Source organism: Stegostoma tigrinum, chromosome 16 (assembly GCF_030684315.1).
Source record: "Stegostoma tigrinum isolate sSteTig4 chromosome 16, sSteTig4.hap1, whole genome shotgun sequence".
Classification (NCBI taxonomy): Eukaryota; Metazoa; Chordata; class Chondrichthyes; order Orectolobiformes; family Stegostomatidae; genus Stegostoma; species Stegostoma tigrinum.
The window spans coordinates 40,608,142-40,625,658 of NC_081369.1; the positions used below are offsets into that span (position 1 = coordinate 40,608,142).

The window sequence follows — 17,517 nt, forward strand, 5'->3', positions numbered from 1 at the left end:
GAATAGATCACCATTTGTTCACACTTTTACGTGATCTTTAAGGTTCCAAATGCAAGGTGATTTCCTGTTGGAAGCTTGGGTAAATAGCCCAGGGCTTAAGCAATACAATCTACGTGTTTCCTGGAAAATCTCACTGAGCCAGAGGAACCTAGACGTGCTTTACTCAAAACGCAGAATCATTTCTTAGACTACCTTACCAGCTGCAACTCTTAGTGCCGGGAAAAAAAAGCATAGTGGGAGAGAAAATTTAATTTTCCAGCAGGAACTCCGTTTGTTGAGTTGATTTCCCATGCAGGAAAAGCAGCAGAAGCTCACAAAGGTTTTATTTTCTAACTAGCATTTCACATTTGAATGCCAAATACTTCTGCCTGGAGAGGGCACAACAGATCTAAGGTGGTAAGGGTTGGCGATTGGTAAGGAATGGGTTTCAGCAGAGTCCTGCTGTAGAGAATACAGGGCAGAAAATCTCTAACATTCTTCATAGGTCCTATCCCAGAGGAAATTAAAACAGTAAAAGGTTGCAAATGAGACATATTGTGCTGAGTCATCCCCTCTACCTCAAAATGGAGTTTCAGTATGGCCTGTGTGTTCATTTCCATTTATTATTGGTTTTTCCCTCTGGGATAGCAAGATTCCATATACTAGCCCCAACAAAAGAAAGTTTTGGCCTTGTCTCTTCTGTCTTAGGAAAAAGCAAACTGTTTCCAGTTAGCAGAAAAGCCACAGCGGTTTCACCCCGGATTAGTATTGGATTGAGGTCTTCTTGACATAATAGATCTCCGATTCATGTAAATGTATGAGGCTTGCACTTATTCTGGCTCTGAAAGTTGCAGGTTTCAAATCACAGCAATAATTTAGATTTAAGCAGATAAACGGTTACTTATTTTTATCTACCTACAAAGTGAGGGAATTAAAATTCAACCTCAATGTTTATATTCTGGAGCTGTTCCAATAGCAACCAGACCAGCAGATAAACAGCCTCTTATTTTCAAACTTTTACACATCCAGCCCAAATTGGACTTGTAGACATCCCATTTCCTCAGGTCTGTAGGCCCCACACTTATGTCTGCCCACCTCCCTGTTATTTGAAGGATGCAACTTTGCTCTGTAGCCATTAAACAGGCCGAGTGCTTTTGGACAGCCCCGTGACTTAGGTAATGGTACAAACTGCATTCACAAAGTATAAATTAATTAATGACAAAGGCACAGGGATGTTGGAAATGTAAAACAATTCACTTCTGGATTTTCAGCTTTACTACACCGTTGTGTTCAGCCTTGGGCACCAATCAGCCTTCTTCTGAGCTTCAATCTGTCCTCGACTTTCAACTGAGCCTATGCTCTCTGCTGGATTGTCCCGACTGCTGATCTGTCTTTGTACATTTTCTCTTCCTCCAATTTTTGACTCGAAATGACTCTGGTCTTCTCCAGCACAGCTAAATGATCTCTCTCTTGCTCTTTTTTCCTTTTCTCTGTCACCAGAAGCATTCAGCAGTTCATCCCACATGACTTGACTTTCTCTCAGTATACTCCTTTCCTGCCTAAACCTCTCCCTCCATGTAAATTCTATTATCCGTATTGACTAGGGCAAATTTGAACTCAGCTTGGTTTCTCTATTCCTTCGGCTCAATAACAAGCAGCAACATCTCAAAACAGGTTCTAGAATCTTTGTATCAGAGATAATGGGAACTGCAGATGCTGGAGAATCCAAGATAACAAAGCCTGTCTCTGCCTCCCTAACCTGTTCTTCCTCTCACCCATCCCCTCCTCCCACCTCAAGCCACACCTCCATTTCCTACCTACCGACCTCATCCCACCTCCTTGACCTGTCCGTCTTCCCCGGACTGACTTATCCCCTCCCTACCTCCCCACCTACACTCTCCTCCCCACCTATCTTCTTTTCTCTCCATCTTCGGTCCGCCTCCCCCTCTCTCCCTATTTATTCCTGAACCCTCTCCCCATCCCCATCTCTGATGAAGGGTCCAGGCCTGAAATGTCAGCTTTTGTGCTCCTGAGATGCTGCTTGGCCTGCTGTGTTCATCCAGCTCCACACTTTGTTTTCTAGAATCTTTCACCACTTATAGTCTCACGTCAGTGTCTGCCCCTGAAAATAATTTCACCCCAGATTGCTCCCAACCCAGCTTTCAAACACCAACACCCCCCCCAAGCACTCAGTCCTACATTCACCTTGACACCTTTCCACTGGAGTTATACAAGCATCCTGTGAATTCTGCTATTAGCCCAACAAAATCTTTATTGCCTCCAAACCAAGTCTCTCTGCTTGGAATGACTCCTGTCTTAGGCTCCCTCAATTTCAAAGTCATTTGTTAACGACTTAGTAAGAGAACCCACACTATTCAAAAAACAAGAAGAAAAAGTAGGTATGGGTATAAGTCCTCCCACCCAGCCTGTTACGTGGGTAAAGAAGGAATGTTTTTACGATGATCTGCACAACCTTTTACTGAGGCTTGCTCCAGGAATAAGCACAAAATACTTGGAGATTACAACAGACAAGTTGGATGTGAATATTGACAAGGTGTCTCAAGTAGATGTGACTTCGGCACCGGTAATGACAATGCCAAATTCTGTTGGAATTCTGCTTGGGGCATGAACTCAACAGAAAACTTCAATATCAAAAAAACACCTGCAAATCTAACAGAGGGGAGCAAGCAAAGTTTGAAGAATGTATTTATTGCAGCTTTCCAGCACTAATTTCAGGCGAAGATGGAAATCTAAACTACGAACAAAATCTCATGATGTTTACACATCTCTTAAAAATAAACCTAATTTGAGCAACACATCCTTAACTATTGTAAACAGTTCTAAATCTCATTGCCTTCAAAACCTGCAAGCACTTACCTGAAAATGGATACAACCAGAGGAACAACAGCGTTCAATAATTTATTTTGTTTCTGTAATTTTCCATAAGAAAGTACCTTTCAAAGCATATTTCCCGGAACTCTCTGCCAGATCCTCTGAGTTTACTGAATTCAGAAAAGTAGATGTGGGTGTTTATTACTGAATATTACATCAAATGAGCAGTAATTCTTGATGTGCTTTTTAAAAATTCTTTCTTGATATATAGGCGTCGCTGGAAAAGCCTGCATTTGTTATCCACTTATAAGTGCACTTAAAATGAATGCCTTGCTCGGCTATTTCAGGCAGTAATTAAGAGTCAAACACATTGTTGTGGGTCTGGAGTCACATTTCAGCCAGACCACGTAAAGATAGCAGATTTCCTTCCCTAAAGGATAAGAACAAACCAGATGGGTTGTATGACAAATTAATAGCACTTGTGAAGTTCACCATTCATTGTGCCAACTTTTTTTAAAATTTTCAAATAGACCTGTCCAGAGTTGCTATCACACACCCCTGCAGTATGTGGGACTTGAGCCCAGTCCGGAGGGAGAAAGACCAGTACTGCGCTACAAGAGACCTCAGCTTTATATTCTAGACTTATTAACTGCATTCAAATGTTACCAGATGTCAAGGTGGGATTGGAACCAGTGTCCCTACAGCATCTGCCTGGGTCACCTGATTATCACTCTGCCACCATCTCCCCTGAACTATAGACCAAGAACTTTTTCTTCTTAATACTGGGATATGGGCCTGTTTCACCACATTTATTGACCATGTCCTGTTGCCCTGAGGATGTGGTGACAGGTTATTTAATTGAATCATGAGACCAAAAGATATAGGAGCAGAATCAGGCTATTCAGCCATCAGGACTGCTCCACCATTTAATGAGATCCTGGCTGCTCTGATAGCCTTCCATTCCACTTTCCTGCCTTTGTCCCATAACTTTCTATTTTCTTTCTATCAAAAACCTGTCTATCTCAGCCTTTAAGATACTTAGTGGTCCAGCAGTCTTTATATATGATGGACTAGACATTGGTCATCACCTCTGGGATTGAGTTTTCGCCTCAGCCCCCATTAATGGGGGCTAAGATCTTCCTGTGCTGCTGTAAAGGCCCCACATGAGATCAGTTTGGGTGAAATGCTTTTACTGTGTGCCTGCAGTGTCAGTATCCATATTTCCAAATTACTGAAGTCACAGTTATATGTGAGGCACTGTTTTAACACCTTGTTTTAATTTAGACTGCAGAAGACCAGCCAGTTCCTTGCATTTTTATATGACTGAAGCTAATTTGATGCTAGCTCTGGGACATGCAAGTGCCATCAAGCAGATCCATGTAGCTGCCAGCAAGTCCAAAATCAATTAGCTGACTTGCCAAGTCTTGCCACTAAGATCACCTACATCCATCTTATTTAAATCTACAAACACATAAGAAATGGAATCTGTGGGGTGGAACAACATTCAGGTGCTGGGGTTCTATGCAGCTGGAAAACCTGCAAGAGACCTACACTGCCTCTTCCGCAAAAACCACACAATAAGAGGACGGCAGTTACTCCATTCAGCAATGCCAGATAAAGATACTGGTTATTGGCAGAACATACACCCTTCAAGGTAGGATATATGTTACAATATTTTATTAAATAATAACTGTCCCTCATTATCACAAAACCAAACTAGATTTTTGACATCACCATTGGCAGATAGAAACAAGACTTATCCTATTTTATTATTGCCCATATTTACCAGATTTTTGCAAACTGAGCCTTGTCCTAGTTCTTCACGCTTATCTTCACTGCAGGAATATACTGGAGTATGAACTGAAAATTGTGCTGTTACAGATAGCATGCCTGTAGTAATAGCCACAGGAATTTTACCACCATACATCCTAGAGACCAGGTGATGTCTAATATGCCCATTCAGAAGAGTAATAAACATTACATTTCAGATGTTTTAAAGCCCATCTGTAAACCAACCCACATGATGGAAATAAAGCAGGTTGGAGTGAGGCACTTGTTCTACATCCATCCGATTTTACAATCAATTTACCTGAAAAATTCGTAAGTGACTCTAAAATGATTGCAAGTCCAAAATCTTCACAGAACACTTTGATAGCTTTGACAATGAGTTTCTGACAAAACGTTACAGGAGAAAATCTACTGAACTTATTCCTGCTGTTACATGGAAGATCTATTGCAATTCAGAGAACAGAAAATTATGGTGGGGCAAATATGTCCTAAACAATTTTCTGACATTTCAAAGAGAACTTTCGCCAAACAAAAGCATGATCAAATAACTAAGATATTTACTACTGTTAATTTGTAAACAATGAGCAAGCAATGAATTTTTAGCCATGTGAGGATATTTTTTAATTGGAAGTGAACTCAGATAAAATCTATTCTCAATATCTGATAGAAGTCTATAAAAGGATGCTCATTATTGTTTCAGAGATAACTAAATCTGACAAGTTCCTTATGAAAAGCTATTATACTGCCTTTGTAAATCAAAGTTCCAATGCTTTCATTGTTTTAAAACTGCACATTGTCCTGCATATGTTCAAAACATCACAATTATTAATAGTAAAGCTGTAAGCAGTAACCCTCAATTCGCTGGGCTAGCTGAAATGAAAAAAAACGAGGTCTACTGTATTGAAAGGTCAATGATCAGACGGTGACCTAATCATTAGAAAATTACTGGGCTATTTCTTAATATTTTCTGTGTTCTCAAGAAGGTCTGTGTGCGCTTACATTAGTGTTGTAATTGATGACAGAGTGTCTGGCTGAAATTATATTTAAAGCAAATACAAGGCACTGCATGTGTGATGATCATTTGTCATCAAAACCATAAGAGCTGTGTTGTGTAAATATCAAACGGTTGATTGGATGCCAGAAAAGCTGCAAGAAATAGCCTATAAGAGCAGTATGAACAAGCTGACCTGAGGTCAAGGTTCATTAAAACAGAGAAATCAGCCTCTTTCTATTAAAAACAAGCAGTCATCGCAATGTGCAAAAGATTAACTGGACTGTGGTTAGATGTGACACTTGTTATGTTTGTAAATGGTCAAACTGTTCAATCGCAGTGGACTGGCAGCATCAAGAATTGATCACACTGCCTGCTTGCATGAAAAATGAGGAGAGGAAACTGTGGGTCAGAGCGCTAGTTAGTTAGCGGCTGTTACCTGATCAGTGACTGGAGGTTGAGATGGAGCAAGCTAATCACTTGTTTTGGTCCAATCCTCAGACAAATCCATGGAAACCAGATCACTTGAATTGTAAGCTTGTGGCATATCACTATTTTTGCAGCATGTTATGATCTACTTTGCTTCAATAAAAAGCAATTAGACATACTCTATTGTCAGGAATGCCTTGGGTTTTGATGTCTAGAGTAAACCCAACAGACCAGCGGAAGTGGAAATTAAAGCCTACAAAAGGTCAAGTTACTGTAAATATTTAAATATTGAAAATAATTTATTTAATAGTCATAAGGAAGGGTCATACTGGGCTCAAAACCTTTATTCTTGTTATGTCTCTACAGATGCTGTCAGGCTTGCTGAGATTTTCTAGATCTTCCATTTTAATTTAACTTAAAAGTTTATCTGAGCAGATGTCCTTCCTAATTGTAAGCTGTAAGAATTCAGAAAATAAAAAGCTTTGAACTTCAGACGTTAATAATTTTTAAACAATTAGTAATTCATGTTTTCTTACCCAAAGGACCATTTACAACTTGGATTTTAATCCAAAGATGGATATGCAGAGGCCAAGGCACATGCTATGCACAGAAGGTACTGCCAATGCAGGCACCAAGTCATTTCTATTAACTAAGCAAACACTCTGCAAGAGATGTGTATGCTCAGGGTGCTGGGAGGGGTAGACAGCAATGATTCAACTGAAGTAAGAAGAATGCTCCTATACTTTCTGGTCGTAGCTGTAGCAATCACGTTCTCACTTTGATTTCTTCCTCACTCAATACACTCTGCATGGCAAGCTGTAAATGATTGCAAAAGTTTTTCTAACTGCTTTCCCTCACTCTCCAAGCCAACCCTTGTCCTTCCTTTCACTTCAGCTGCTGAGAAGATTGATAAAACTCAAATAAAGGGAGGGGTGGCTCAGTGTTCCTGTAGGTGTACCATCACGTCATTAGATTATGGCAAAACACCAACTCAGATACAGATACAATGCACACTTGAGAGGGTAGCTGCTCAGCACAGAATAATCCACCTGGCATGAGTCTGCAGGACTCATTGGATGCTACTCATTGGATGATAAGATACCATAATAGTTCTACTGCAAAGGACTCCTGGGCTAAAAAGAGCAAGATTACCACATAAAGATTCATGAAAATTCAGCGGGTGGTGCCTGGTGCAGCAGGCAGTTTGCTAGAGAGATAACACAATGTCATGGCGCATGGAACTGCAAATGACAAGTAAATACTAAAGGGAGTGGAATCAACATTGTCTTTTTTACATGATCACCCAAAGTCAAAATTACTTCAGCTGTCTCTCAATCAGAACATTTTTCATTTATCAGCTTTCTTCAGCTAACTCATTTATGAATCTACACAACAAATTTACCATTATTTCTTTACATATTATGTCTACAAAGAATTTGATTAATTTGAGCCATATAATTTGCTGTTCTCAATCATGCGCAACTACCATTTAGATCTTATTCATTTTAAATGAGCAGTGACAGGACTCAATAAGAAATCATTAAAGTCAATGAAATCTTGCAAAGCCACAGAAAGCACAGGAAAATGGGTGATTCCCAAGGACATTTTCAACGAATCGCCTTGAAAGGATAAGTCAATTAAGTTTGAAAACAGCATAATAGATTAATCCTCTAGCAAGTAAGTCCTCCAGGAACTTTAGCTATAGAGCACAAAACAATGTGTGTAATATAATGGTCATGAATAAATAACTAACCAGAGTATAAATATTCGTGTATGCAATTAAACCTGCTCTGCCAGAGGCAAATTTTAAATGCCAATTGGGACATAAAATGGACAGATTTCAAATGAACTAAGTCAGCACCAGTACTTCAATGAGTTGCAATGTAATGCTTTTATCAGTAGCATGTGTTTGAATTCAGCTGAAACACAAGCCTCCTCAAGTTCTCTCCAAGGGCACCAAACAAGTTAGGTTTGGGCTTGTACTTATCATGTGAATAAGGCAATACTAAAATGCTTTCTACAATCTGATGTAAGTGACTACAGGAGTGGGTGTAAATGCTCAATCATGCAGTATGGTTTAAATTGAGGTTAAAGAAGTGGGTGTCTTTCAGAAAGCAGACTGGGTGAGTTATTTGATTGTGTTTACTCAATTGCTTCCTTCATAAGACTTCAGTGCTTTTCTTGGTCATTGAGGCTAGAGTAAACACCCAACAAATCTTGTGATCATTCACCTGTTTGTTTCTTAGCTGCTACTTCAGTTGCTATTTGTGTTCACTTGATACCACTTTGTGTTCTAAAGTTTTAATTCTGATGGCGTATATTCTGAGACAAATATGAACTGTTTCAGACCAGCCATGTTTACAATGGGCTCCTATGTTGGGGAATCTGTTCTGTTTTCTAAAGTGATCTCATGACAAACCGTAATGTCTCCTTGGAGCAGCAGGAGAAAAGTGTTTTTGAAAGGGTCTGGGAAACAGAAAATTTAAAATACTTGGCTCCTGTGTGGAAACCCTCCTATTCTTTCTGCATGGAGAACAATTTTACATAATTCATTTGTCCATCTAAAAGATTGACAAAGTCATGAAAACTAATTAACTTCCTCACTCTCCATGGTGAAACCTACCATTAAATGTTCCACCTCTTGTATTCACGAGTGAAACTTTCACGAAAACAGGAAACTTTTACAGCAGTTAATGTGGACTTGACTATTCAATAGCCTTTTCCCCTGTGAAAGTTACCAGACAATATATTGTCCATGTGGTCATAGATAGTTTTAGTCACTACCCTCATCATTAATCCTGGTTTTATTTCAATTTAAATGTGTTCCAATTTCTTCTAACTTGTTCAGCTAGCTTCTTGTGGATTCAAAATGTTGCTTCTGTTCCAGTGTTCCTTTGTTTTGGATAGGAAATATGCTTCTCCAGCTAATTATTTTTAAAATGCACCAAATGGGCCCCCTACAACCATCGTTGGTAAAGCATGTCAGTCGTAATTATAGTTTCCACAATTGACATGCAAAATGCATTTTGTTCAGCCTAAACTGAAGGCCACAAAACCCTTAGAGCTTCTTAATGTTCATAAACTGTGGAGTTCTGACATGAAACTTACTCAAGTATTTTCTTTCATGTTAACAGTAGCCACTTGCTCTTTTTAGGCAAACAGAGGTTGTGTCACATTCGACAACAGGAATAAAAGATTTCTCCATTGAAATGAGACTTTCCATAAAACGGAGAGATCCTTTGGCACAAAATCTGAAAATGGGGAGTGTCCTTATCCATATTCCTGATCTGTTCCTATTGGATAAAACCAGTCACCACCTCTTTATTTGAATAGGCTTGCTACGTTGGAAGAACTTTTTAGAAAAATCATTCATAGGTTATGGATATCACTAGCTAAATCATAGATCAATCATCTTCCTCATTTCCTCAAAAATCTCAATTGAATCGGTGAGACAAGATCTCCCCCCGCACCAAGCCATGCTGCCTACGATGTTGTAGACATGCTCGCTGAGCCGGTGGGTTTGGTTGCAAACGATTCATCACTCCACTAGCTAACATCATCAGTGCGCCTCTGGTGAAGCATCGGTGTTCTGTCCCGCTTGTTATTTACGTGCCTCGGTTTGCTGGGATGGTTGGTATTACTTCCTGTTCTGTTTCTCAGTGATTTGTACACCGTGACTAATCCAATGTGTTTGTTGACAGAGTTCTGGTTGGAATACCAGGATTCCCTGGCATGTCTCTGTTTGTCCTGTGCGGTTATGTGTGTGTTGTCCCAGTCGAATTTGTGTCCCTCGTTGTATGTGAGTGGTTAGACAAGTGAGAATTGGTTGTGTGCTCCTGTCCTGCTTTGCATAGTTCTAATACATCAGAATGCTACTTAAAATGAGCCACAACACATTGCAGCAACCCAGAATTATGCAAAGCAGAAGGAGCACCTACACAGAGTCTTCAAAGGGAATGGATACCCGAAAAGCACAATCTGGCGTTACCTCCAAGACAGACTACAACAGGATGACACAACACGACCAGACTCACTAAACATCCTACCATTCATCAAGGACACTTCAGAGATGATCGCAAGGCTACTTAGACCCCTAAGTATCAGAGGAGCCCACAAACCAACAACCACCCTTTGACAGCTACTGACAAATGTAAAGGATCCCATACCTAAAACCAGCAAAACTGACGTAATTTACAAAATCCCGCACAAGGACTGAAGTTTAGAGGCCAAACCAGAAGAAAACTGACTACAGAGACGGATACACAAATACCAAACTGCCTCCAAGAGACATGACTAATTCTCACTTGTCTCACTGCACACAGACAACAAGGGACATGAATTTGACTGGGACAATACATCCACATTTGCACAAGCCAAGCAGAATCATGCCAGAGAACTCCTGAAGGTCTGGAATTCCAGCTGGAACTCCATAAAATATTGGTATTACTTCTGTTTCTCAGTGGCTTGTACACAGTGTATAATTCAACCACCCCAGCAAACAGAGGCATATAAATAACAATACCATCACTTCACTGGAGACGCAAGGATGATGTTATCTAGCAAAGTGACGAAGTTTGCAACCAAACCCACTGGCTCGACGAGCATGTCTACAACTTATCCGCAATGTTGTTGCCTTCCTTTAAACAATGGAACAACATTGGCTAATCTCCAGTCTTCTGGGACCTAACCTGTGGCTAAAGAGAATGCAAAGATCTGTGTCAAGCCCCCGGCAATCTCCTCCCTTTCCTCCTTTATTCTTTTACCAAATGAATGTTTACCAGATTAACAAGGTAGACTAAGTCTGACCTTCACCAGTCTGAAGTCTTTTGTCAGTGAATGCAGGAAGACCCTACCTCACATAGAATCAATGCTGTTTTGGTTTCCTCACTTAAGGAAAGATGGGGTGGCACTGGAGGATCACGAGGTTGATTCCAGAGATGAAACAGTGATTGTATGAGCAGTAATTGAATAGCTTGGGCTTGTACTCCCTGGGGTTCAGAAGAATGGAGGGGGTTGTGAAATCTGATGGAGGGATATAAAATGCTAAAAACGATTGATAACGTGGACATTGAACAGATGTTCCCTGTGTGGGACAGTCTCAAAGGAGGGGTCATACATATACAGTGAGAGGAGGTAGGTGCAAAATGGAGATAAGGAAAAGCTACTTCTGGGGGTTGTGAAGCTGTGGAACTCACTGCACCAAATGCAGTGGAGACAGAATCAATCAATACAGATTCAAGAAAGAAATAGATACATTTCTGATGAAAAGCACGATGAAGGGCTATGGGGAACAGGCAGGAAAGTGAAGTTGAGACGAAGATAAGATCAACCAAAATCATGTTAAATGGCAGAATGGGCTTGAAGGGCTGAATTGCCCATTTCCGCTCCAAATCCTTATGTTTCCTACGTTCATATTTCTGACATATCTACTCTCCCTTAATAATTCCTGTGCCCTTCCTGACACATTAGTGCAAAATTTCCGTTTCAAAAGCAACTGGGTCAGTTGCAATGACAAGGAAGACTGTAATTAGCAGTAGAGAAGTAACAGGCAGATTAGATGATAGTAAACCATTCCAGCCGAAGAGCCAACGAAATGGTTTCTTGAGTCAAACACCTGTTGCTAGGATATGGTCTGCAAGATTCTCCATATGTTAGCCATGTGATGTATACCAGAAAGACTGGATTCTCCAGGCAGATGTCTTGAATTTTACCGCTGATTACACTGCTACAAGATCTCAGGCTTGCACATACCCTAGTAAATACAGAATTCAGGCTAACAGTTCGACTGCATGACTGTAACATCATACGTGATTGGCTGTCTGCACACTGCACCAGCTCCATTGCACTGCACTGTGCAGATGAAGTAAGGACTTTTATACTGGAACGTCACATTTCCTGATGTCTCCTGACTGTCTCAAAGGTACACTGCCCTTCTGGTCTGGAATCTGTGCAGTTATACTTCAGCCAGCACTGGCACAAGTGTGATGCACCACCTCAGTGCTGTGATGTCAACATCCTGCAATGAAGGCAACAACAGTTCTCTGCTTAACCAATATCCATACAGAAGAGAGAATCGTTCATGTCCCTGCTGAATATAAGACACTGCTATTTCCAAATGCTTCACTTCTTTGCAAATTAATAGCAGCAACCACATCAGACTAATTTGTTGTAGAAAAAGTGTCTTTGGATTATCCTGCAATGTGTGACAATGATAGTAATCAATAAAAGTCTTTTTTTAAAGCTGAATCAATATTATACAAGTATTCTGAATAGATATCTACTCTTAGCTGGTAGTTGTTGTAACAAGTCTAAAAGTGATCAAATGTTGACATCTGAAAAATTGTGGCATCCTCTGATGTTAGTGAAGACAGCAGTTAGCTGAGCTATGCTGACCAGAAGTGTCCAGGCTTAATTTCACCTGGGCTAATGTCGGGACCCTGCACCTGGTTTTCACACATATGCCAGGAAGAGGAGAAGGCCCAATAATCAGGCAAGGCTTCCATGTTCATCCATCCTACCGGCTTGCAGGCTGCATCAGATGCTGCTTCAATTCACAGATAGTAAAGACTGCAGATGCTGGAGTCAGAGATAACAGTGTGGAGCTGGAGGAACACAGCAGGCCAGGCAGCATCAGAGGAGCAAGAAAGTTCATGTTTCGTGTCAGAACCCTTCTTCAGAAAAGGAAAAAAATGTTTCTGAAGAAGGTAAAGTCAAATCAAGGTAGGAGTTTTATTGTTAATGGTAAAGGCATAACGAGCGTAGTGGAACCTTGGAGTTCAGCTGCACGGTTCTCTGAGAGTGGAGTCACAGGGAGACAGGGCAATGAAGGAGGCTTTTGGCACATTGGCCTTCGTTGGTCAGAACATTGAGTGCAGAAGTTGGGAAGTTATGTTGCAGTTGCATATGATGTTGGTGTGGCCACACTTGGAGTATTGTGTTCAGTTTTGGTCACCTTGCTATAGGAAGGATGTTATAAATTTTTTTCTGCACTTTTTCCAAGTTAATAAGGGTGTTGCCAGGACTCAGGGGACTGAGTTATAGGGGGAGATTGGGCAAGCAAGGATTTTTTTCCTTTGGAATGTAGAAGACTGAGGGGTGGAAATCTTGCAAAAGTGTATAAAATCATGAGAGGCATAGATAGGATCAATGCACTCAGTCTTTTCCCAGCGTTGTAGAATTGAGGACTAGAGGGCATCAGTTTAGGTAAGAGGGGATAGAATACATGGAAACCTGAAGGGCAATATTTGTTATTTTAAAGAGGGTGGTATGCATATGGAATAAACTGCCACCAGAAGTAGTTCATGTGGTTACATTAACGACATTTAAAAGGCATTTGGACAGATACATGGATAGGAAAGGTTTAGAAAGATATGAGCCAAGTACAGGGAAATGAAGTTAGCATGGATGGACATTTTGGTTGGCATGGACCAATTTGGGCCAAAGGACCTGTCTCCACGCTCACTCTTATTGGCCTCAATGGATCTATACTTTGCAAAACGTAAATGTTTTCCGAAGAGGGTAACTGACAGAAAATAGAAGGAGCTAAGTGAATAAAATCAAAATAATCTTGAAAATGTCATTAGTAAACAAAACAGTATATTACTAATAACAATGGAACAAACACTGTATTTCATCCATCAATATATTTTGCATCCCAACAAAATTCTGTGTGTTTGCTTCGGTAAAGGGTCTAGACAATGTTGGGGTTAAAATTTTGACAGAACTGATTCTGCAACTCCAACCTGGAGATGCCAATCTTTCCTAGCTTGTTTTGACTTTTTACTCTGCTATTATGGTAGAAGTGTTGATCTGTCAAAGGTACAGTCTTTGAGATGAAACATTTAAACTGAATTCCTATCTGCCCCAGCAGATGGATGCAAGAGATTCCAAAACAATGCGGAGAAGGATAGGGAAGTTTTCATAGATTCTTGGTCAAAACTTCAATTAATTAACACCTAAATATAGATGGTCTGGTGATCTATTTTTATGGTTGTTTGTTGGAGCCTCCTGCACACAAAAAGACCGCCAGGTTTCTTTTATTGAAATATTGTCCACATGTCAATCAAACACACTCCTGTCAGATTTTGAGTATGAAATTACAGTTCCTCCTTTCTCCTTTTATACATATTAATTTACTTCTCAGCTGGCCAATTCTCTAATTAGGACATCCAGGGATTGCTGCCTCACCCTTTATACTCTCTGATAGATCCAGAATGAGTCAGCAGTGAAACAGCCCCTTTGGTTCAACTAGTCCACATCGACATTGTTCCCAAACTAAACTAAGTTCCGCTTGTCTGCATTTGGCCCACATCCCTCCAAGCCCTTCCTATTCACGTACCCATCCAAATGTCTTTTAAATGTTGTAACTTTACCTTCATCAAGCATCTCCTCTGGCAGTTCATTTCACACACTAATCGCTCTCTTGTATAAAAAAGCTGCCATTCATGTCCTTTTTTAAAAACTTTCTCCTCTCACCTTAAAAATACGTCCCATAGTTTTGAACTCCCCCACCCTAGGGAAATGACCTTTGCCATTCACTTTATCTATGCCCCTCATGATTTTATAAACCTCTAGGGTCACCCCCTCAACCTCCTCCACTCCATGAAAGAAGTCCCAGCCTAATTTTACAACTGAAACAGTCCATTTCCAGCAGCATCTTGGTAAATCTTTTCTGATTTAATAATATCCTTCCTATTAGCAGGAATAATAATACCCTTGCTACAGCCTAAAACTGCACACAGTACTCTAAAAGAGGCCATATCAACATCCTGCACTACTTCAACATGAAATCACAACTCCTGTACACAAAAGTTCTGAGCACCCTCTTAACCACCCTGTCTACCTGTGATAATGGGAACTGCAGATATGCCAAAGAATCCAAGATAACGAAATGTGAGGCTGGATGAACACAGCAGGCCCAGCAGCATCTCAGGAGCACAAAAGCTGAGGTTTCAGGCCTAGACCCTTCATCAGAGAGGGGGATGGGGTGAGGGTTCTGGAATAAATAGGGAGAGAGGGGGAGGCGGACCGAAGATGGAGAGAAAAGAAGATAGGTGGAGAGGAGAGTGTAGCTGGGGAGGGGATAGGTCAGTCCAGGGAAGACGGACAGGTCAAGGAAGTGGGATGAGGTTAGTAGGTAGGAGATGGCGGTGCGGCTTGGGGTGGGAGGAAGGGATGGGTGAGAGGAAGAACAGGTTAGGGAGGCAGAGACAGGTTGGACTGGTTTTGGGATGCAGTGGGTGGAGGGGAAGAGCTGGGCTGGTTGTGTGGTGCAGTGGGGGGGAGGGGACGAACTGGGCTGGTTTTAGGATGCGGTGGGGGAAGGGGAGATTTTGAAGCTGGTGAAGTCCACATTGATACCATTGGGCTGCAGGGTTCCCACGCGGAATACGAGTTGCTGTTCCTGCAACCTTCGGGTGGCATCATTGTGGCCCAATGTTAAAGAAATACCAATGTTGTAATGGCTTATATTAGAAGATGTAATGGTTTTTGCAGGAACATTTTTTGCGGTACTTTCAGAAACATAGTCATTGAATGGACAGTGTTATGATCACTGGACTTAAACAAAACTGCAAAATTGTAATAATTTTTTAAATTCAAGATTAATTGTAATACTTTGGGTGTTATATCCCACTCTCCAATGAAATATGCTCAGACACGTGAGTTGGTTGCCATAGCAAAGTAAAGAAATAGTATTTAAATTGGGAAGTCCATTGAAGATCTGGTGAATGAGTGGGAGGGGGTCCACAGAATTGGTGAGATGGCCCCTCTTGTGGTAGGAAGTCACTGGGTTTAGTTGCTGGCAAGGATTGCCTGGTTTTCCAAATGGAGGCTAAAAAATACAGAAATTCCCATGACTATTAACATGCAACAAAGGCTGCTGATCATTTTTTTTTTTAAAAAGACAGTAGCTAATTCTTGTAGGAGGATGGAGGGGGATAGTTAGTTTATGTGAGGCCAGGTGTATACCTCATTCGGAGACATGTCAATTATTCTACATTTTTACGCAAAGACAATTTGCAGTGTTTTGGAAACAACAGAAGCAACATGCTTTGTCGATGCTACATCATTCTCCTTGGTAACATCTTAGTACCATCCTACCAAAATTGGAAGAGACATCTCGCAGACTACTCAAGCAACAGGCTGATACTATCATATTCGCAGAATCATTCCTGACACAAAATGTCCCATCCGTTACCATCACCATTTCACTGACAGGGCAGACCCAGCACAGGTGGTGTTCAGTGGTATACGGTTCAGAGGGAACAAAAACCAAAATGGCTGGAAAAGCTCAGCAGGTCTGGCAGAGTCTATGGAGAGAAATCAGAGTGAACGTTGAGTTTGGTGACCATTCTTCAGAACTGGATGTCTACAGTCTGGAGGGCAAGATATTGATTCTGGACCTTGTGATGCCTCAGGTAAAAAGGAGTGCAAGGAAGCCACCTCCTGCTAATTACCATGCACCATCCCTATGCTTCCCTCCCACCCACCCCAACCCCATCTGAAAACCTCAGCTGATGAATCAGGACTATTCATTGCTGTGTGGCTTTGCTGGCCAAGTTGTAAAGAGCAAAAATGCTAGACTGGGTCTGTGGCAGGTAGGACAAACAAGAGGGATAAACATTGAATTATACTTGACCTCATTCTCACCAACATGCTTGCTGCATACCTATCTGTCCATGACTGTATCAATAAGAATGACCAATGCACAGCCCTTGTGGAGACAAAGTCCGGTCTTCACATTGAGGATAGCCTCCATCTGTGGCACTGTCATTGTGCAAAATTGGAAAGACTGCAAACAGATCTAAATCACTCAAAACTGGGCATCCACAAGATGCTGTGGGCCGTCAACAGCAGCAGAATTGTACAGTCTGCAACCTCATGGCCAACCATTACCATTGAGCCATGCGATCAACTCTAGTTCAATGAGAACAGGTGAGCCATGCCAAGTGTGGTACCAGGCATTCCTGAAAAGGAGATATCAACCTGGTGAAGCCACAATACTGGGCTACCTGTCTGCCAAATTGCAAGGAATACACAAAGCTAAACCATCCCACAGCTAATTGATCGGATGCAGAACTGCCATATCTAGTAGTGAATGGTGGTAGACAATTAAACAACTTGGAGGAAGAGGAAACCCCACAAATCGCTCTTCCTTGATGCTAGGGGAGCTAAGCACATCAGTAAGTGTACAAAGTAGGAATAGAAGACAACTCTTTGGCCTGCTCCACCAGTGATTATGATTGATCTGCTTATCTTTTGAATTTCACATTCCCATCCATCCCTGACAATCCTCAACCCACGCTCCAATACACAACAATCTATCCAACCTCTGTCTTAAAAAAGATATTCAGTGACTTTGATTCTACTGTCATCTGAGGCAGAGAGTTTCAAACTCTCTTAACCCTTTCCAGAAAATGTCTTCCCTGATCTTTGTCCTGAAAGTGCACCTCTAATTTTAAAACTGTGCCCCCCCCCAATTCTGAATTGATACATGT

The 17,517-nt window shown here is 41.2% G+C and overlaps 1 protein-coding gene across 5 annotated transcripts in view; it reads right to left on the reverse strand.

The window, feature by feature from the left end:
• Window positions 1–17,517, reverse strand: part of piezo1 (piezo-type mechanosensitive ion channel component 1) — a 337,749-nt gene that overhangs the window by 214,617 nt on the left and 105,615 nt on the right. The gene's annotated exons all lie outside the window — the stretch shown is intronic.